A 22,799-nucleotide genomic window follows, 5' to 3' on the forward strand; every position below is an offset into this window, starting at 1 on the left:
CCCAAGCCCTTACCTCACACTACATCCTACTTATATTTTCCACTGTGCTATATTTGACTAATTATGGTTAACACATTAGGCTATGCCCATGGGACAACATACCCACGGATTTTGCCATGGAAAGCCTGCGGATTTATCTAGATTTTCCAGATAAATCCACAGGTTCTAGCAAGTACAGACACTCCCCATGTTATTCTATGGGATTTGGGGAGTGCTGTATCAATGGTGCAGTATGTGCGGCTGTGAAATATGCTGCGGATGTCCGTCAGCCGCATGAAACTGCATGTCAGTTATTCATGCGGAAATATCTGCGGAATTCCCGCTCCTCCACTATGGAGATACAGGGCGGGAATTCCGCAGGTATTTCCGCACTTGTCCCGCAGGTATACCGCAGCAATGGATAGCTGCGGATTCCGGGGAGCAGCTGCGGTAAACCTGTGGACAAATCTGCGGAAAAGTCCGCGGGTACGTTGTCCCGTGGGCACATAGCCTTACAACACATAACGTATTACACTTTACATAACCATATATTTCACATTGTAGGGGCTCGACCACCCCTAGATGCTCCTGCACATGGTGCAACTAAAACTGGTCAGCTTTGGTTTTCTATAGAATAAATACATTTTAATTTAGCTTGTCAATATTAAGGATTTCTTGAAATAAAACGCGGTTTCCAAGTTTCTTACACAAGTTGCTGTCACTGCAGAAATCTGTTCTCTCTCCAAATCAATTTACGTCATCAGTTTTCCCAAATGAAAAAAAATGCAGTCAAGTTCAGGCAGTGCAGCCGTCCGGGGAGCGGCCGCTCGGCACTTACACAACTCTGCTTCCCGTCATCGGGCAGGTGCCTCTACGGCACTGACACAACACAGTAAACGTCCTCTCGCCTGGCACAGTTCATGATCAGATCTTATGAGTCGATCCCATTACATCTAGGATTGTGACCATCCCAAAATGTTCCCACTAGCGTGATGCGAGTGAATAAAGCCGTGTTCAGAAATCACATGTAAAAAAAGAAAAATCATAGTAAAACAACTAAAAATGCAAAATGAGTGCAACGTGTCCATACATCCAAACCACCAAGATCCAAATATAACAATAACGGGGCTATCAAGAGTAGAGAATGCATTTATCAATGGCAATCATTATCTCCCATTTCCTTTAAAGAAGATAAACAAAACCAACAGCAATTGCTTTCCGCTTGCTCTGGAAAATAATCTGGCCAGATCTCCTCAGCCTTGGAATGGAATTTTGTGGGAAGTGCAATCTGCAGCTCATTAATGGCATTACTCACTTCTCCTTCCACAGAAACTCGGGAGTTCATTTTCTTCAGCCGTACAATTCTATGGACACGGCTCATTGTGAAAGCAAAAATAATGAAATTATTAAATCTGGACTTCTATTATTGTGCCTGTGATTTCAATGCAGATGTCTGGCTTTATTCACACGGACATATGGTATATATTTGGTGACAATAGGGATTCAGACCTGGTATTGTGAAAGCAACAACTTTTCCATATCAGGCTTGGTCCAATACTGTTTTGGTATCAAAGAAATTGGCTCTCCACAAAAATCCCTGTTAAATTAGCTCTCCACTCAGATTCAAAGGATCCTTAAAGGGGTTGTCCACTACTTTTACATAGATGGCCTATCCTTGGGATAGGTTATCAATGTCTGATCAGATGGGGTCAGAAATCCTGCCGATCAGCTGTTCTTGGTCCCGACGGCAACAGCAGGCAGCCGGAAATACTCAGTTCTGGTGCTCCTCCATCTTCTGATAGCGGTGAAGGTCGGGACTGCACATCCGCCTCCTATTGATTATCATGTGCAGTACCCGGCCGCGGCCACTATCAGAAGATGGAGCAGCACCAGAGCTGAGCATTTACGGCTGCCTGCTGCCACTACTGGGACAAAGACCAGCTGATTGGCGGTGGTGCAGGGTATTGGACAGCCATTCAGACATTGATGACCTATCTTAAGGATAGGCCATCAATCTGAAAGGAGTGGACAACTCCTTTAAACCCCCAACTATGAGTAAAGTCTAAAGCCCCCAAAAACAAATTAGACCAGTGAAGGCCAAACCTGCAAGTAATGACGGGATCGGCTGACATAACTATTTGAGAGCCCCAATTAATTGTCGAGGGACTTAAGGATCCGGCATGTCCTTGTGTCCCACTGACGATCCTTTTTTTCTGCTCCTCAGATAAGCTGCCAGACATGTCTGCTCACTCCTATAGAACAAAAAATAGCGCTCAGCAAAGCATGGGAGAGGTGGCCGAGATAGCTGCTGGTCAAACAGTCATTTACCAGGTATGGGGGGGACGGGAGGGCTGCGGCTTACGTTGTTGGTCGTACATGTTTAGATGGTTTAGTTGGCCACATATACAACATAATCATCAGCCAAACATTTGTACAGCAGACAATTTCTCCCGACTCCCCCATGCACATGTAGCCAAAAAAATCCCTCCATCTACGCGTATCGAGCAAAGGGAGACGTGCTCTTAATCATCGTCAGCCAACTATTTGCAGCTGCTGGATTTTTCCATCTTTGTCCAGTTAGAAAAAAATAGCCTTGTTTGATTAATCTTCTTTTTACTTTACATCATGTGGATGTTGGGTGTGTGTGCGGTTTACTCACGGAAGAGCTGGTAACCGGCCCAGGATATCAGTGCACTGCACTTCTATTCCCTTGGACTGGTGAGCTGTTAATGGCCTCCCTTTTTGCTATTTTTTTCAACCCTCCATGGGTCAGTAATTATATCCATATGCCCATTGTCAGTGGTTGACAGTGGTCAGCATGGGAACTTGGACCAGTCGGCAACTACACAGCCCCACCCTCAGCAAATTGATGTACTGTGTGTCCTAACACCTTTCTATCATCTTTTCCAAAAAATTTGGAAAGAATATCCTTGCACTCTTATGAACATGTCCCTGTCACGTCCCCACTGGAGTCCACTCCTGTGACTTCTGCTTTGGTCACCAGGCGCTGCCGTATTCCCAGTGCTAGTGATAAGGGGAGGAGCTGGTGCCAGTGGCTTGGGGTAGCACAGGCTGCTCCCATCCACTAGGCTGGGTTTGGTTTCCCTGGGACCTGCAGTACCACTGGCTGATTGTGGTGACGTGTATCTTCCAGCTGAAGTTTTCACCTTTCAGCCACGGCCTATGGGAAGACACCACACCCTTCTAATCCCCCCTCCTGTCTGCTGGTCGCTGCCAGATAGTTTTGCATTCCTGCTTGTTTCTGGTTCCCGCTCTTTTTTGACTATTGATCCCTGTGTTTTGTCCTCTGCCTGGTCTCTGACTACTCTCATGCCTGCCGTTTTTGTTCCTCGCTGCTATCTCCGGTTTTGACCTCAGCCTGTTTTCCTGACTACGCTCTTGCCGCAGATTTTGTCCGTTTTCAGTATTTCCTGGTTTGACCCTGCCTGATGACTACTCTCCTCTGGACTCAGCCTTCCACAGGTAGCGATCTCCGGGGCCCTGTAATATTTCCAAATCCCTATATAGGGGTTAAAGGGTTTCGAGGGTTCTCAGGATCCTGCTTAGTGGGCGGCTAGCCTCTAGTCTGTCCATGACAGCCATTCTGAGACTGTGGTTCCAGTACCAAATTTAATGGTTCTTGGAGAATTTTTGGGAGTTACTAACCATTGCTTGCCGAGAAAACCACAGAGTTCCTTGCACTTGTCTATCTTTCCTCCCAACACAAACTTTATCTTCACCTTCAGCCTAAAAAATCCCACTTATGAGAGAATCAAAGTTACTGACCTCATCTGTCAGAGGTTTAATGTTATGTCCAATAGGTGTTGTAGATGAAGGCGTTAATTTATGATATATTCCTATTACAGAACACTTCTAATACACAGGCGTGCTCATTCGCATTTTAATGAGGGAAGAAAAGACGGACCAAGAAAAATGCCAAGGGAAATATCTTCTGTAATTCACACAAGCAACATGAATTGCGCACTCTGATAAAGAAGGAATAGGCTCTTCACTACAAGGTCAAAAGCGCTGGTAAGGATCAGCGAGGAACACCGAAACAGCATCTGTAGCCTCACTACTGAAATGATTCACTGTGGCGTAATGAGCCAGGGGTGATGGGAGCCACGGAGAGCGGGCAGACCTCTATCCTTCTTCTCCAGATAACGAAATGTGCAGGAGGTGTTTGGTAATGCATCACATTCCTCCCTGACACACAGAGATTATACAAGCTTGCAAATATGTGGGGGTCATCCGACAAAAAAAAAATGTGTTTGAGCATGGGGTACGTAATTTACTGATTTGGATAATCATTTTTTTTTTTTTTAGATCTTTGAGGCTAACCGCCATTAGATGCCCGGAAAAAAAACACGGGGAGCTTATTTAAGGATTTTCTTCATCTGCGTTGATAGAAATGGCCCAAAGCTCGACCTATTTTAATAGTTATCGGATATTTACAGAGTAATTTGCTAAACCGAGGTCAACTGCAGCATTGTCACTAATGTCTTGTTAAAATGCAGAAATGTTGTAGTACAAGATCATTAAAATACCTTCAATGTGTCAAGAATCGGACATCATTCCTACTTTAGCCTGTTCTTTACCATTCTCCCCATGTACACAGAACTCTGAGGACCCCATAAAGAAAAGTCTCAACTGGGGTACCCCATCAGTTTACCAAGATAGAATCATGGAAGGGGTGACATCCAAGCCTCACTCATCTAACTACTACGATGCCATACTCCATTTGGAATGGTGCAGGAAGGGTTAAGGCTGCACTGCCATGAATAGAAGGAAACTCCAGGAAAAAAATTATTTTATTTAACAATGCTTTCGGAGAGTTCTTTCTCCATCAGGTCAAAATCAAATTTTAAGGGAACTTGTCAGGTGCAATATGCACCAAGGACCATGAGCAGTTCAGGGTGCATATTGCTAATCCCTGCCTAAGGGGTACTTCTCACATAGCGAGATCGCTGCTGAGTCACGGTTTTTGTGACGCACCAGTGACCTCATTAGTGATCTCGCTGTGTGTGACACTGAGCAGCGACCTGGCCCCTGCTGTGAGATCGCTGCTCGTTACACACAGTGCTGGTTCATTTTTTTAACGTTGCTCTCCCGCTGTGAAGCACACATCGTTGTGTTTGACAGCGAGAGAGAAACGATCTGAATGTGCAGGGAGCACGGAGCCGGCGTCTGGCAGCCTGCGGTAAGCTGTAACCAAGGTAAATATCGGGTAACCAAGTGAAGTGCTTTGCTTGGTTACCCGATATTTACCTTGGTTACTAGCGTCCACAGCTCTCAGGCTGCCAGTGCCGGCTCCCTGCTCCCTGCACACGTAGCCAGAGTACACATCGGGTAAATAAGCAAAGCGGTTTGCTTATTAACCCGATATGTACTCTGGCTACGAGTGCAGGGAGCCAGCGCTAAGCGGTGTGCGCTGGTAACCAAGGTAAATATCGGGTAAACGAGCGCTTGGTTACCCGATATTTACCTTAGTTACCAAGCGCAGCATCGCTTCCACGCGTCGCTGGTGGCTGGTCACTGGTGAGATCTGCCTGATTGACAGCTCACCAGCGACCATGTAGCGACGCACCAGCGATCCTGACCAGGTCAGATCGCTGGTGGGATCGCTGGAGCGTCGCTAAAGTGTGACGGTACCCTAACAGTCCCTGTATCTAGTAGCATAGATAAAGAGATCTTTAGAAAAAGTATTTCTAAAGATCTTATATCGTATGCTAATAAGTGCAGGGACTAGCCAAAAAGGGCATTAGTTACCTTGGCTGGTCAGACCACTACGGGTGTACTAACATGTTAATGAATGGGTAGAGACGCCGCACATACCTCACTCTTGATGGCGGCCGGCAGGGGATGGGTGCGCACTGCACATGATCAGAAGTCCCAGCACTTCTGGTCACTGTACCTCACTGAAGCTGGGAAGCGTACACCCGGCGTCCGTTTAATGCGCATCATCAGAAGTCCCGGGACTCCAGATCATTCACAGTGCGCATCCATCCTCTGCCAGCCGCCATAAAGAGTGAGGTATGTGTGCGTCCTTGCGCATTCATTAACATGTTAGTATGGCCACAGGGGCGTGATAGCATGCTATGTGGGCCGACTAGCCAAGAGAACTAACACCCTTGTAACTAATCCCTGACCTCATTAGCATATGGTAAAAGATCTTTAAGGCCCCTTTACACACTGGAGACTTTCAAGCGATCCCACCAGCGATCCCAACCTGGCCGGGATCACTACAAAGTCCCTGGTGAGTCGCTGGTGAGCTGTCAAACAGGCAGACCTGGCCAACGACGCAGCAGCATTAAGAGACTTTCTAGCGATCCCGGACCTGCAGAACGACCTAGCTGGTCATTGGGGACATGTCAAAGCAGCTATTTGAAAGGGAAGTCGCTAACGAACTCGTAACGGTGTCAAACACACCGATGCATGCTGCACAGCGGGAAACAAAAGACAAAAAAATGGTCCTGAAAGGTTTGTAGCGATCAGCGACCTCACAGCAGGGGCCAGGTCGCTGATGCGTTTCACACACCGCAATGTCGCTGGGGAGGTCGCTATTACGTCACAAAACCGGTGACGTAAAGGTACCGTCACACTAAGCAACTTACCAGCGATCCCAACAACGATAGGGATCGCTGGTAAGTTGCTAGGAGGTCGCTGGTGAGATGTCACACTGCAACGCTCCAGCGATCCCACCAGCAACCTGACCTGGCAGGGATCGCTGGAGCGTCGCTACACAAGTTGCTGGTGAGCTCACCAGCAACCAGTGACAAGCCCCCAGCGCCGCATGGAAGATGCTGCGCTTGGTAACTAAGGTAAATATCGGGTAACCAACCCGATATTTACCTTGGTTACCACCGCACGTGCAGAGAGCAGGGAGCAGCGCACACTTAGCGCTGGCTCCCTGCTCTCCTAGTTACAGCACACATCGGGTTAATTACCCGATGTGTGCTGCAGCTAAATGTGCACAGAGCAGGGAGCAGCGCACAATGCGTAGCGCTGGCTCCCTGCTCTCCTAGTTACAGCACACATCGGGTTAATTAACCCGATGTGTACTGCAGCTACATGTGCACAGAGCAGGAGCCGGCAGCACAGGCAGTGAGAGCGGCGGAGGCTGGTAACAAAGGTAAATATCGGGTAACCAAGGACAGGGCTTCTTGGTTACCCGATGTTTACATTGGTTACCAGCCTCCGCAGAAGCCGGCTCCTGCTGCCTGCACATTTAGTTGTTGCTGTCTCGCTGTCACACACAGCGATCTGTGCTTCACAGCAGGACAGCAACAACTAAAAAATGGCCCAGGACATTCAGCAACAACCAACGACCTCACAGCAGGGGCCAGGTTGTTGCTGGATGTCACACACAGCAACATCGCTAGCAACGTCACAAAAGTTGTTCGTTAGCAGCGATGTTGCTAGCGATGTTGCTTAGTGTGACGGGGCCTTTACAGCGATGTCGTTAGCGATGTTGCAGTGTGTAAAGGGGCCTTTAGAAATACTTTTTCTAAAGATCTCTTTATCTATGCTTGTGTATACAGGGACAGTTAGCCAGGGATTAGCAATGTGTACTCAGAACTGCTCCAGGCCCTGGGTATATATTGCACCTGACAGGTTCCCTTTAAAGTGTAAATTGCTGCATTCAAACACTACAGTTACTGGGGGGAGTCTTCAGTGGAAAATATATTCTTGACTTCTGTCACACGTAAAAGGCAGATGTTGTCAGAAGTGGGTGGATGCCAGTTGGAGTAGGGACATTTGGCACTGAGTTCTCCCTGCAGGTCATTCGCCCCATAGCAGTCACATGGCCGGTCAACATTGACAGTACGCCACTGGTCCACATCCATATTACAACCTCTGAGGCGGCACCTATGGAGCCCTACAGCACCTTCATGCGCCTCAAGTTTACACAGAGCTTTTTCTTCCAATTCCTTAAAAATTGGGTCAAAAACACTAACAGACATAAATGAACCCTGCTCGTCATTCTCTGTAAAGCCGCATGGAAGACATTACACAGCAGTACTGAGCAGTCTAGCTGTGAATCCTGCTCTTCTTTCTCTATAAAGCTGTGTGGAAGACATTACACAGCAGTACTGAGCAGTCTAGCTGTGAATCCTGCTCTTTTCTCTATAAAGCTGTGTGGAAGACATTACACAGCAGTACTGAGCAGTCTAGCTGTGAATCCTGCTCTGCTTTCTCTATAAAGCTGTGTGGAAGACATTACACAGCAGTACTGAGCAGTCTAGCTGTGAATCCTGCTCTTTCTCTGTAAAGCTGTGGAACACATTACACAGCAGTACTGAGCAGTCTAGCTGTGAATCCTGCTCTCTCTCTGTAAAGCTGTGGAAGACATTACACAGCAGTACTGAGCAGTCTAGCTGTGAATCCTGCTCTCTCTCTGTAAAGCTGTGGAAGACATTACACAGCAGTACTGAGCAGCCTAGCTGTGAATCCTGCTCTCTATCTGTAAAGCTGTGGAAGACATTACACAGCAGTACTGAGCAGCCTAGCTGTGAATCCTGCTCTCTATCTGTAAAGCTGTGGAAGACATTACACAGCAGTACTGAGCAGCCTAGCTGTGAATCCTGCTCTCTCTCTCTGTAAAGCTGTGGAAGACATTACACAGCAGTACTGAGCAGCCTAGCTGTGAATCCTGCTCTCTATCTGTAAAGCTGTGGAAGACATTACACAGCAGTACTGAGCAGTCTAGCTGTGAATCCTGCTCTATGGTGTGAAAACTTCGTGACTCCCTCAGATTTTACTATTTCCCCTCTGCTCCTCTGGCCTTCTCCTCCTCCTCCGTAGCCTATAACCTGACTCCTCAGTGTGATGGCAGTCCAGTTTTCTTTTTTCTCATCTGCGATTGATAAGTTCAGGGGGCAGAGGGGGTCGGGTGAATGGACAAGTGTCTCACAAGTGAAGACAGTGGCAGATTTTTCTGATAACACATTTTAGAAAGTTTCTCATTGGCGCCTCCACTATTGATTTATGCAAAGCTCAATGAAGGACGGTGACCATATAATGACTGTGCCACTTGTTTGCATTTAAAGTTAGATCTTAATGCAGCTCATACAGGGTGATAAGTGCAGACACCCCCCCCTCCCCCCCAAAAAAAACACACACATTAAAAATGCAAAATCAATTTTCTTTTTGCCTTTAGTCATTATTAATGTCTTAAATCAGTTTAGCTTTCCCTGACCCTCACAAAGGATTTAATGATGTCCCGATATTGCGGCTGGGAGGGGTAAATCAATGTCTCATTCATCATCTGTGACGCACGTCTTACAGGAGGCAGAAAATGCTGAAGTCGGTGTGTCTAAAGCTGTAATCACAGCGCTGCACAGAAACGTCGCACTGTAATATTGCTTACTCCCATTTTTTATTTTCTATTTGTTCTCTTCACCTGCTTACAGTAATTACTATTTGTTACGGCAATGGGTGTGAGGTTTTATCCCTCATTTTTGAGTCATGTTTTTTTTTTTTTACCGGATGAAGGAGGAACGCAAAACGGTCACTCCATTGACTTAATGGGGGTGTCCACTACTTTGACACTGATGGCCTGTCCTTAGGATAGGTCATCAATATCTGATTGGTCGGGGTCCGATACCCCGCATCCCCACTGATCAGCTGTTCTCAGTCCTAGCGGTGGCAGCCGGAAATACTCAGTTCCAGAGCTGCTCCGCCTTCTGCTTTCGACCGTGACTGGGAACTGCACATCTGCCTCCCATCCTAAACAATAGGAGGTGGATGTTCAGTACCCAGCCGTGGTCGCCATCAGAAGACAGAGCAACTCCTGAACCGAGCATTTCCGGCTGCCTGCTGCCCCTGCCAGGAACGAAGACAGATGATTGGCGGGGTGCGAGATGTCGGACACCAACCGATCAGACATTCATGACCTATTCTAAGGACAAGCCATCAATGTCAAAGTAGTGGACACCCCCTTTAAAAAGGTAAATGTCGTGATTATTAATGGGGTAAAAATGTGGTGCAAGCGGAGTTATTTTGGCTACCAAACTGGTACAAACTAATGGCGTAAAATTCCCATTAACACAATAACTTGTATAACGCAAACTTTTGGAGTACACGTGTCGCGGGCGGGGAGGGGACGCTGCGCTCACCCACTGCTCGGGTCCGGCTGCTGCTGCTGCTCGCTCGGTCGGTGGCTCGAGCGGTGGGCCGGATCCCGGGGACTTGAGCGGCGCTCCTCGCCCGTGAGTGAAAGGGGTGGTTTGGGTGTAGGGATATTGTCCGTGACACCACCCACGGTTTGTGGTGAAATTGGGACACCACCGCTGCTCTGTACGGGGATCCTGGGAGCGTTGGCAGGGAGCAGCTGAGATGTTTTCTCCCCTCCGTGGGTAGGGGGTTTTTGGTGGTCCCGGGGCCCGGTGGTGGAGGTCGAAAGGTGGGTTGCGGGGCCTGGCCGGGTGCAGGGTCGCGGGGCAGCACAGTGCCAGACGGCACGGTGGTACTTACTCAGCCAGTAACGCACACGGAGTCTCTGGTAAAACAAACGGCTGGATGGACGAGTCCCACAGACGGCTGCGGCGGTCACTCCTGGTATATTGGCGGTAACTGTCTCTCCCTGCACCGGTGTTCTGTTCTCGGCCCCAATGGCTTCCCACTGATAGCCCGCTCCCCAGCGGTATGTTGGCTAAGGGAGCCCTTCCTTTGCCCGTAGGCTCTGGCCCTGGAAGCTCTAGCTCTGGCGGTAGCTTTATCTCCCTCACGGTTTGGACGGTTGCCTTCAGTCGGGTCTTTACTGCTGGGAAACCCCGGAGGTTCCAGTCTGTCTCTATATATTATATTATATTATATTATATATATATATATATATATATATAGATAGATAGATAGAGAGAGAGAGAGAGAGACAGACAGACAGATAGACAGATAGATATAGAGGGATGGATAGATAGATATAGAGAGATTGATAGATAAATAGAGGGATAGATATAGATGGAGGGATAGATAGGATAGATATAGATAGAGGGATAGATATAGATGGAGGGATAGATAGGGGGAGAGATAGATATAGAGGGATAGATATAGACAGAAGGATAGATAGATGTAGATAAATAGAGGGACAGATAGATATAGAGGGATCAATAGATATAGAGGGACAGATACATAGAGGGATAAATAGATATAGATATAGGGATAGATATAAACAGAGGGATAGATAGATGATAGAGGATGGATAGATAGATGGATAGCTATAGATAGAGGGATAGATAGATAGATATAGAGAGCTGGATAGATAAACAGAGGGATAGATACAGTATATAAATAGAGGGATAGATATAGATAGAAGGATAGATAGAGGGATATAGACAGGATAGGTAGATGTAGATAAATAAAAGGGACAGATAGATATAGAGGGTTGGATAGATAGATATAAATAGAGGGATAGATAGATATAGAGAGATAGATAAATAGAGGGCTAGATAGATGATAGAAGATGGATAGATATAGATATAGGGATGGATAGATAGATAGCTAGATATAGATACACGGATAGATATAGATAGAGGTATAGATATAGAGAGATGGATAGATAAATAGAGGGATAGATAGATATAGATATAGGGATATAGATATAGATAGAGGGATAGATAGATATAGAGAGATGGATAGATAGATGATAGAGGATGGATAGATATAGATATAGGGATTGATGGATAGATAGACGGATAGATATAGATAGAGGGATAGATAGATATAGAGAGCTGGATAGATAAACAGAGGGATAGATACAGTATATAAATAGAGGGATATATATAGAGGGATAGATAGAGGGATATAGACAGAAGGATAGATAGATGTAGATAAATAGAAGGAAGGATAGATAGATAAATAGATAGATAGATATAGGGATAGATAGATAGATAGATAGATAGATAGATAGATAGATGTAGATAAATAGAAGGATAGATAGATAGATAAACAAAGACTGATCCTCTAATAAAGCGATTTGCAAGCTTTCATAACTTTTTGTGCTGGACAAAACAAAAATTTAACATATGAAAGTTTATTGAATATTTAATTAAAGTTTGGAATAATCTCAAACAAACCCCTTCAAGCCACAGGCCATTTGTTATGGAGCAAAAACAATATAGGCTACAACAAGATTTTTAGCCAAATTTTGAATTGTCTAAGATCCCCTACAAGTCTGAAAACCCCCTTTACTTAAAAGTTGCCAAAGCTGCAGATTTTGTCCTGTTTGTGGAGGTGTTTTGACTCTCTCATGAGAGAGTTTAATGAGGGAAAGTAGAATTCAACCTGGTGACGTTTAATGGCAATCCTCTTGTTCGGTGCCAAGATAAGATAAGTGTTCTCATATAGAACACAGGAAGCCTCAGCCGAACCGAGCGTCATCGTGTACAGAGATTGCGGTCAGCTGAACGATGGTTCGGCCACCAACTATAAAGCTGGGGTCACACATAACGACGACGACAACGACGTCGCTGCAACGTCACCATATTCTGTGACGTAGCAGCGACCATAGATGATCGTTAGTAAGCTGTCAAACATGTTATAAAAAGCAGCGACGGAGCAGCGATCATAGCGACGTCGACGGTCGTTGTGTGGTTTCAGACGTAGCGTAGCGTCCCTGCTGCGGTGTCAAACAAAAGGATTATCAGCTTATCAGCATGGCGCAGCGGGATAGCAGCGTTCAAAAAATGACCTGGAGCATTCAGGAGCGAGCAGCGATTTCGCAGCAGGGGTCTGATCGTTGTTATGTGTCACACATAGCGACGTCGCTGTTGAGGTCGCTGCAACGTCACAGAATATGGTGACGTTGCAGCGACGTCGTTGTCGTCGTCGTTATGTGTGACACCAGCTTTAGAGATGGGTTGGTGATTTGGAAATTTTTAGTATTTCTACTCTGAAGGAGAAAATATAGCATCTGCAGTAAAAGGCAGCCTGTATTCTGCTGATAACTCAGTAGGCAAATAATATCAAATCCAGGCTTAGCCTATTGCAATCCCTACTATTAGACGTCCTGCGCGGTAACAGCAGGGAGGGTGGTTATATTATTTTGTGAATATGGTATTGAGCAATATCTTAAAAAGTATAAGCCTAGACTACTTGCCCAAAAGGGGCTCAAGGGAGGGCAGCTAAGGAGGGATGCTAGGCCATTGGGGTTTAGCAAGGGGCTAAGTTTAGAATGCACTTTGTGCGGAAAAACTGGAGGGTGGGGTTAAAGGAGCAGTTGGATAGTTGGGCTCTGTGATTGGTCAGGGGGTGGGCAGTTTTAGGCTAGTGTATAGGGCAAGGCTGTAGGGTGGAGGGGGGGGGGGGGGGGGGGCTATTCGGTACCTGGCAGGCACCCAGAATTGTGGCTGACGTCCTGATTTGTCCCATTCACCCGCCCTACTTCGGTGTTTTGGAGGTCAACCGGAGAAACTGGTATGAGTTTGTTTTGTTGCAGCAGTAGGGGGAAAGAAGAGGGTATTTGAAGGTGGTGGATTGCACAGAAGAGCGAGGGGGGAACCCAGTGCAGGAACGTGTTACCCTTGGTGGTGCAATAATCAGCTTTCGTTTAACCATGGGTCCTTGCTGGGTGAGGTCTCAGCAGGATATTGGTTGGGAAGCACTCGGCTAGGTGCCATTGAGCCGATGTGGCGCAGCGGAGGGCAAGCAGTGGAGCTGGTGTTGCAGTTGAGCATAATGGGAACCTTCATTTACCCCTCCTCCTTTTGGGTTGTAATGTTATTATATTGATGTATATAAATGTTCTTTTTTGTTTGTTGTTGTTATTTAATTACCGCGGCTGCTGTGGCCTTTTACATCCAACATCACACAGTTTTGTGTCCTAATTTTAGGTAAGGATTTGGGAATTGGGTGGGCTGGTGGTCGTAGTGATATATATCTGATGGAATCCACGTCATGCAATAAAATAAGAAAGGTTAATAAGTCGGTGAAAGATGTCAGATTCCCCGGCCCTCCCGCGCAGCACAGTGGGGAGGGCTTTTGACTACAGGGTTTGGCAGTCATCCATAACGTCACATATTGAAACTTCCATGGTGTAGAAGACACTGAGAAAAACATTTCGGACAGTGGTATAAAACAGAAAAGGTTCCTCCAAGTCTGTGCAGAATCAGTCATTGCCGCACTTACCTCTCTGTTTTTCGCTCCCTGCTGTTTCCTCCCTGAGCTTGCAAAGCCAACATTCTGTGGAAACAAGCAAAGACAGGGGTGACGTTACTGTGAGCATCAGCCATCAGCTTCACAACGATACGGAAGGAGGAAAACAATGATCTGAGAAGCTTTTCAACTTCCGTCTCAAGAGTTAAGAGCGCAGTTCTATCAGCTTTACACGTATCAGCAGAGGAAGGGGGAAAGGAGAAAGTAAGACGGGCTACAAACGCTCAAGACGTCGCCTAAACCAAAGCCTTGTTTTATAATGGCAGATCACAGCAAGATTACAGTTCACAGCAGAGCGCACATCTTGGCGGAATGAGAAGATTGTCTAGCGATAAGTTACCAGCTTTTAACCATTTGTGTAAATAGTGAAAAAAAAAATGAATGCTTCTATCTTTTCTTTCAGTAATTTCCACCTCAAAATAACTATTTTGTCATTCCTCCATTATGCCTCCCGGAAATATACAAATAAATTGACCACCGGTGTTGCCATTCTAGGTGTCTATGTGTGTTCCTAGACAGAAAATGTCTAATCTGGGCTGAAAGTACATTGGGGATGACTATGCATAGACACAGCGCATTAGGACCTGACTATGCTCTCAGGGTGCATGTGCAGTGCATTGGGACATCACTATGCTCTCAGGATGCATGTACACAGTGCATTGGGACCTGACAATGCTCTCAGGATGCATGTACACAGTGCATTGGGACCTGACAATGCTCTCAGGGTGCATGTACACAGTGCATTGGGACCTGACAATGCTCTCAGGATGCATGTACACAGTGCATTGGGGCATGACTATGCTCTCAGGGTGCATGTACACAGTGCATTGGGGCATGACTATACTGACAGGATGCATGTACACAGTGCATTGGGACATCACTATGCTCTCAGGGTGCATGTACACAGTGCATTGGGACCTGACAATGCTCTCAGGGTGCATGTACACAGTGCATTGGGGCATGACTATACTGACAGGATGCATGTACACAGTGCATTGGGACATCACTATGCTCTCAGGGTGCATGTACACAGTGCATTGGGACCTGACAATGCTCTCAGGATGCATGTACACAGTGCATTATGACATGACTAAGCTCTCAGGATGCATGAATACAGTGCATTGGGACCTGACTATGCTCTCAGGGTGCATGTACACAGTGCATTGGGACCTGACAATGCTCTCAGGGTGCATGTACACAGTGCATTGTGACATGACTATGCTCTCGGTGTATGAATACAGTGCATTGGGAGATGACTATGCTCTCAGGGTGAATGGACACCGTGCATTGTGACATGACTATGCTCTCAGGGTGTATGGATACAGTGCATTGGGCTGACTTGCATGTGGTTTCCATGCTCGGTATGTCAGCAATGGCTCATTTGATTACTACAAAACAGGTATTACTATTTAGCATTTTCTGAAATCTATAAAGCCATACCACTAGTAGAATTCTGAAAATTCAATGTCATTTTTATTATCCATTTCTTGCCTTCTCGCTGGTGTGAAGGTTCAGCAGTTTGGCCAGATGATATAGTGTAGACAGAGGATTTTGTTAATTAATAAATAAATAAATCTCTATGTCTTCCAGTCCATCCATGCTCTAATTCTTCAGAGAATGCCTGACCTGTTTGGTGAAATTTCCCTTTCGTTAACTTCAATTAGAGAGAAACTGAAAGCTGCGATAAAAACTCTGCATTTTACAAAGAGCAGAACACGCTGTTCTAGGACCATTTCCACCAGCAGATTGCAAGTAGCCCGAGTACCAGAAACGGGTGAAATTAGGTAGCGTCATTGTATTTTATTTTTTTTCTCCCAATATTCATTAGATAGATGCCATGAACCAAGCCAACAATATTGTGAGAAAAATAAAATACAAAAGATGCTGCCTAAATTTCACAGTTTCTGGTACTTCGGACAACTTAGGCTAGTTTCACACTTGCGTTGAACGGTATCCGTTGCATTGCGTTGTGTAACGGATGCAACGGATGTGTTGCATATAGTGGCACAACGGATGCAACGGATGCTGCAAAACAACGCAATTCGTTTTGAATTTTTTATTATTTTACAGTTTTACCAGCGGCAGACTATTGTGAACGATCAGCTGATCGCTCCCAGTAGCCGGCCGCCGGGTGATCAGCTGATCGCTCCCTGCAGCCGGCTGCCGGGTGATCAGCTGATCGCTCCCTGCAGCCGGCCGCCGGGTGATCAGCTGAGCGCTGTCACTTGCCGGCGGCCGGGCATGCTGGCGGCCGGTCGTTCAGCTGAGCGCTGTCGCTTGCCGACGGCCGGGTGCTCAGCTGAACGTTCGGCCACCGCGAGCCAAAATAAAGTTTGATTTGAAAAAAAAGGAGCATGCGCAGTGAAATCCAGAGGATTCCGCTGCTCAAAACAACGTTACATGCTGCATTCCTCCCGCTGGGCGGAAGCAACGGAGCATCGCCCAGCGGAAGCAACGCAGCTCCTTTTGGTACAATCTGTCACCCATACAAGTCTATGGGAAACAGCGGAATCCGTTAACGGATTCCGCTGTTTTCCAAAAGGGCGGATTGTAACGGAAGGAAATAAACGCAAGTGTGAAAGTACCTTAACTGGCTGACATCAGTGAATGCAACATCGTGTGTATCCAATATGTCTGGATGGCTTCTACATTACTGATTTATTTTTGGACCTGAATACATTGACATACTTTTTTTTTTTCTTTTTTTTTTTAACATTGACCACAAGGTTTTATTCAAGGGAATTAAAAACCTAAAAATCTATGTTTTTATCATGTTTTATTCAGAGGAATAAAAAATCCTGTATGGTTGTTTTATTTCCGTGTCTTGTGTTCTATGGGTGGTGTGTGAGTGACGCCCTGGGCAAGCCAGGGGTCACAGGTCACAATATCACATGCACCCCACATTCCCTGCAGGTACACCTAGGCTAACCTAAAATCGTTGTTGCCTTCCTCCAGGGGCTGATGTCCACACCAGGGGGTGGGCCAGGCGGTTGGCTCCGCCCACCGAGGAGTTCACAGCCCTGGAGGCGGGAAAAGCCAGGCAGATCAGAGAGAGTTGAAGTTGAAGTCAGACTAGAGTCTGGGAAGCAGATCAGTTTGAGGGAGTGAAGTAGAAGGAAGTGGTAAAGGAGGACAGTAAGAGTGGTGACAGAAAAGGAACAGTTAAGAAAGCCTGAAGTTGGTCCGGGTGTGTGCCCCGGACTGAGACAGCAAGGTCAGCAGACGGCGGTGATAGTCTGCAGGGGGACTGTTTGGAGGTTGCTGGAAGGACCGCGGACGGGTGGTGACCCGGCGGTACCGGAGCGGTATACGAAGAACAGTCAGCACCAGGGCAGGGGCCTTTCGGATCCCGGCAAGGCTAGGAGTCGCCATAATTTGCCAAATCCGTCAGTGAAGGGGACCTCTGTCTCCTAACAACCAAGTCCCGATTGAAGGCAACAGTCCGACCGTTAAGGGGAGACACCGCCACCGCCAAGGCACCAGTTTCCCAGGGCCAGCGCCTGCGGGCAAGAGAGGGGCTCCTCCGGCTCATGTCCAGGTCGGGGAGCGGGTAACCGGTGGGAACCCATCGCTACCAAAAGACTTTACATAGGTGCAGGGAAGAGACCGTCACCGCTAACTGCAGGGACCATCAGCACCGTAACCGTCCGAGGGACCCGTCCAACCAGCCGTTTGTTTACAGAGAACTGTGCCGTGTTTACTGGCTGAGTGAGTACCTCCGTGCCGTGCGGCACAGCGCTGTCCCTGCGCCCCTGCACCTCCACAGGCCCCATACCCGCCTGTCCACCATATCAACCCCATCACTGGGCCCCGGGACCACCAAACCCCCTACCCACGGAGGGGCAAATCAACAACTGGCTGCTCCATACCATCACTCCCGGGCTCCCCAGACAGAGCAGCGGTGGTGTCCACTTAATCACCACAACCGTGGGTGGCGTCACGGACAATAAACTATCCCAAAACCCAATCCCCTTTCACTCACGGGCGAGGAGCGCCGCTCGAGTCCCCGGGATCCGGCCCATCGCTCGAGCCACCGAGCAGCAGCAGCACAGCAGCCGCAGCCGGACCCGAGCAGTGGGAGAGCGCGGCGTCCCCTCCTCCGCCCGCGACATGTGCAGCGATGGACACAGATAGAGGGCCAAGTGCAGTAACAGAATATGGGCCCCTTGCAGTCCAATAGCTCATCATAATGCACCATTCCAGCTGCTTTGGAGGTAGCGGTGGCCCCCTTACATCATGGGCCCCTGCACCACTGAACAAGGCTGCATCAATGGCATGTCCGCCCCTGGACGTTGCAACATTTTTCTTTTTATTGCCTTCTGACGAAGATTTCGATTTTCAGAAAATGTCTCTTTCTATACCTCCAATGGAAGGGAATAGAGAAGTGTGAAAAAGCCTTAATTATATCTCCAACGCCTCCATTTTTAACAGGAAGTAACAGAAGATTTGTAAAGGCCTCTCTTCATAGTAACCGGAACCAAACCCCCCACCTAAGACACCAAAAACCTCTTCCTGTTCTCAGTAAAAAGCACATATCTCCGCATTGTTTATTCCAGAAATGTAGACAATTTGAAAAACTTAAAGTGAAACTCTACTGAAAAAAAACTCAAATATAATGGAGTGACTTCTTAAAGATGTTGTCCAATACAAAGCATAGTGGCCACATTGATGTAAAACTGAGGCAGAAGGCTTTTTGTAAATTCCTTTTGTTGACCATTCTGCCTGTGAGCGGCGCAATCGCTGTCCGCTCATCCCCCATCACGTGACCTGGACTGCAGTGACCTCTGATGTCCGGTGATGTCACGTCAACTTCCAGAATTAGAAGGTGACCCGACATCACTGAAGTGGGACCCAGTCTCTGTGAGTGACTGGGCTGTGGGCAGAGTTTCACAGCACATCACAGCCCAGCATCTCTCCTGCTTGTGGCACTCCGCAGTGAAGGAGAGAACGCGCAGGATGCTGGACTGTGACATGCGATGAAACTCCGCCCACAGTCGAGTCACTCATGGAGACTGGTTCCCGTCTCAGTGATGTTGGGTCACCTTCCAATTCCGGGAGTTGACGTGACATCACCGGATATCAGAGGTCACTGCAGTCCAGGTCACGTGATGGGGATGAGGGGACAATGATAGCGCCGCTCACAGGCAGAATGGAGAACAGAAGATATTTAGAAAAAGCCTTCTGTCTCAGATTTACATTGATATGACCACTATGCTTTGTATTGGACCACCTCTTTAAGTCCAACTCTAAGGTCTGAACAATGGTAATTATGTGGCACGGTGGCTGGGTTCAAATCCCACCAAGGACACCATCTGCAAGGAGTTTGTATGTTCTCCCCGTGTTTGCGTGGGTTTCCTCTTGGTTCTCCGGTTTCCTTCCACACTCCAAAGACATACAGATAGGGACTCTAGATTGTGAGCCCCAATGGGGACAGTATTCTCAATGTATGTAAAGCGCTGTGGAATTAGTAGCGCTATATAAATGAATAAAATTATTATTAATTTATTAATTATTATTATTACTAAAGGGATTGTCCACTTTATGGCAACAAATCTGTCAGGGATATGATTTTTTTTAAACTAAGCTTCTTTAACAAACAGCGTACAGGGTACATAACAGAATCATCAATATGAGCATACAAATATTAGAGCTGTTAGAGGGGACAAACAAGTGATGGGTCGGGGAGGAGAAAAAAAATGAAGGAAAGGGGAAGGGGGCCGGAAAAGAACGGCTTGTTAAAGGGAACTTGTCAGGTCCCTTATGCCCTCCAATCCAGCAGCATACACGTGTATGACTAGATTTCCTCCATGTCCAGCCCTGTATACAGTAATGTTATTCACTTAATGTTAAAAAAATGAATTTATACACTCAGCTGTTTCTATGCCAATTAGGCCTTTGACTAGTCGATGGGGCGTTGGTTCCCCAGATTAGTCGGCCCTTTTTCCATGTTATCACACCCCTGTTGGGGTGATAACATGAGTTCCAAGAGGCAGTGTCACCACAAATATTGCAAATCTTGCGCATGCGCACGGCTTTGCTCACTCACATTGAGGCTGTGAAGCTCCGACCCACCACTTGTATGTCCCCCTACAGCTCTTTTATTTGTATGTTCATATTGATGATTTTCTTATGTACAATGTATGCTGTCAGTTAAAACCTTTCATAAAAACTGAATGTTTAAAAAATAATATCCCTGACATGTTAGTTGCCATAAAGTGGACAACCCCTTTAAACAAGCAGAAGAATAGGGGTCCCATTGGGGAATTCGTAACAGGTCTCTCCAACTGACATACATTGTATATGTTACCGATGCTCTACTATAAAGATGCAGATTAACTATTTGCAACCCCACAGCTTGCAAACTTTGGACCCTTTTTCACTACAGCTCTGGTCTTTGTGCCCGCAATACTGCCATTACAGTGTGGTAACTGGTTAAACTGGTGTGTGGACCCCAACAAACTTGATATTATGGGTTTAGATACTGCACAGTCTATGCTACATCCAATGATGTATCAATACTACTACTGCTTTTTATCCAAAACATGGCGCTAGGGTTTTAAAGTGGGTGCCTGGGCATATAATACGGATGATCAATCCTTAGGCTAGGTGAACTATTTTAGATCCATAGCGGTCCAACACCCGGCATCTCCACAAATCAACTGTTATTCAAGAGTTTTGCAGTAGTCAGGAGCGGCCGTTACACTCACTAGAGCGGTGTTTTTCAGCTGCATTTAATGTTTACATCAGGTCGTGGCTGGAGCTTATAACGGCTGATCATTAGGGTTATCGGGTGTTGGATCCCGAATGATTTAGTATTCATGACCTTTCCTGATGATATGTCATCAATACTAGATATGCTGACAACCCCTTTAAACTTCGAAGTGCTCAGTGGGCCATGTGTGTCCACAGGGATCATTACTTCACTATCTGACCTCTGACCTTGGAAAGGATAATGAAGGTCTGAAAGCAGGATAGAAGACCAAAAGATCTAAATTTGGACATAAGAAAATATTATGGGTTTTTACTCTTTGTCCCTGATGTTCTATGGACACAGAGATGGGTATTGTATCTCTGTATAAATAGAAGAAATAAATATTCAATAAAGAGAAAAAGGCATTCCTTACAATTATCCAAACAAATATCCCATTAGTATATCATCAATGTATTATTGTAGCCTCTAATAGCTATCCAAGTTGTGTGCAGAAAGAACATACAGTATCTTCGACGCTATGTGGACTATGGAGTCTATTAGCACTGACAATGAAATCCTATCATCACCGAAGACAATCACAATCATGGTACCAATGGCGCTCGAACAAATGTGTTGTCTGAGGTGGAGGAAGCCCAACTATAGGATCACAAGTACATGCACGTATCAGCTATAACGCTGAAGACTTCCATACACATTAGTGTCACAACGCGGACTAGGGGGAAGAGTTTGGTGTTAGCCAAAACACACAACAGGGGTTACACCACGACGAAAAAGGGGTACATGGGGGGCACTAACAACAGAGGGCCCTAGGACTAGTGAGCGGGAAGATTGACACATCCTCCACTTATCTGCCGTTATACCCTGCACTTCTAGCCAGTCCCTATACAGGTTTCTCACCTGTCACTGTGCAGGAACCTGAAACCCTGAAAAACCCTAAAATAGTACCTGGCTAGGGAGTGGGAAGGTGAAGGATGCTAGCCCCACCTCTGCACTGAAACAACACAACAGGGAAGGAAGGAAGACAGACAGGTAGGTGGAAAGTACTACAACAGATTGCTGCAGTCAGCACCAAGACTGCAGCCACCACCGCAACTCCTACAGAGGGTTTCAGCAGCTCCTTCCACTTCCTGGCTCAGCATCCAAATGGCAAAGAGAATAACTGGCACCCTCTGCTGGTAGCAGAGGGTATATAAAGGGACTGGGAGTGCTCCTATACCGGAAACACCTGAGCTGGTAATTAGCCTGCTTGCTGGCAAGGAATACTGACATGAAATCTAAAGCTGCCAATATCGAGAGTCAAGAATGGAAATAACTCAAATCCCGGTACTGTGACAAGTCTCATAGTTAAGAGACGACAATTAGATAGCTTTTGGCTGAACAATCATTGACCAACCGACCAATCTTTGTCCTAGCTCTTCCATACTCAAGAGAGCCAAGTGGTGACCAAAGAAAGCCAAAGCCAGACACTCTGGCATCAGCTGATCAAGTAGATAACAGAAGGATTGGACCATAAAATTCAAAGCTACCCTGAAAATCAGGAGGCCCCATACCTGTAAGAGTTTTGGTCCGTCCTGCCAATATAACCTGTTTTCTGCATGGATGGAACATAAAGTTGCCTATACACGGTGGAAAGCTGTCACCCAAACGCTACATACATTGGTCTCGCTACAGACCAACATCTTTAATGTATAGAAAGAACCTAGTTGAGGGTGGTGGGTATGGCAGAAGAGAACGACCATTGAAGAACTTGAATATTTTACAAGTATTTTCTGTCATGTTGGGTGGAAATACTATATGAGAATACTACAAGGACTAATGAACATTGACTACGATGCTCAAATATTTATGGATGACAGTAGATGACTGTTGTAAAATGTAAGCCGCCAAGACGCAATAGAAGATTACCAATAAGGTATATAAAGATGTCATATCATGGGTTTACTTTAAAGACAAAGAA

At 46.5% G+C, this 22,799-nt stretch overlaps 1 protein-coding gene across 2 annotated transcripts in view; it reads right to left on the bottom strand.

Annotated features, from left to right (window-relative positions):
* The window catches only part of ERBIN (erbb2 interacting protein), a 352,105-nt gene that overhangs the window by 229,117 nt on the left and 100,189 nt on the right, over positions 1 to 22,799 (bottom strand). For both annotated transcript variants that reach the window (XM_075326048.1, XM_075326057.1), the window contains exon 3: positions 14,104 to 14,157. The gene's annotated coding sequence lies outside the window, so the exon portion shown is untranslated. The remainder of the gene's footprint in view (positions 1 to 14,103; positions 14,158 to 22,799) is intronic.

The sequence above is a fragment of the Anomaloglossus baeobatrachus genome, chromosome 1 (genome assembly GCF_048569485.1).
Source record: "Anomaloglossus baeobatrachus isolate aAnoBae1 chromosome 1, aAnoBae1.hap1, whole genome shotgun sequence".
Classification (NCBI taxonomy): domain Eukaryota; kingdom Metazoa; phylum Chordata; class Amphibia; order Anura; family Aromobatidae; genus Anomaloglossus; species Anomaloglossus baeobatrachus.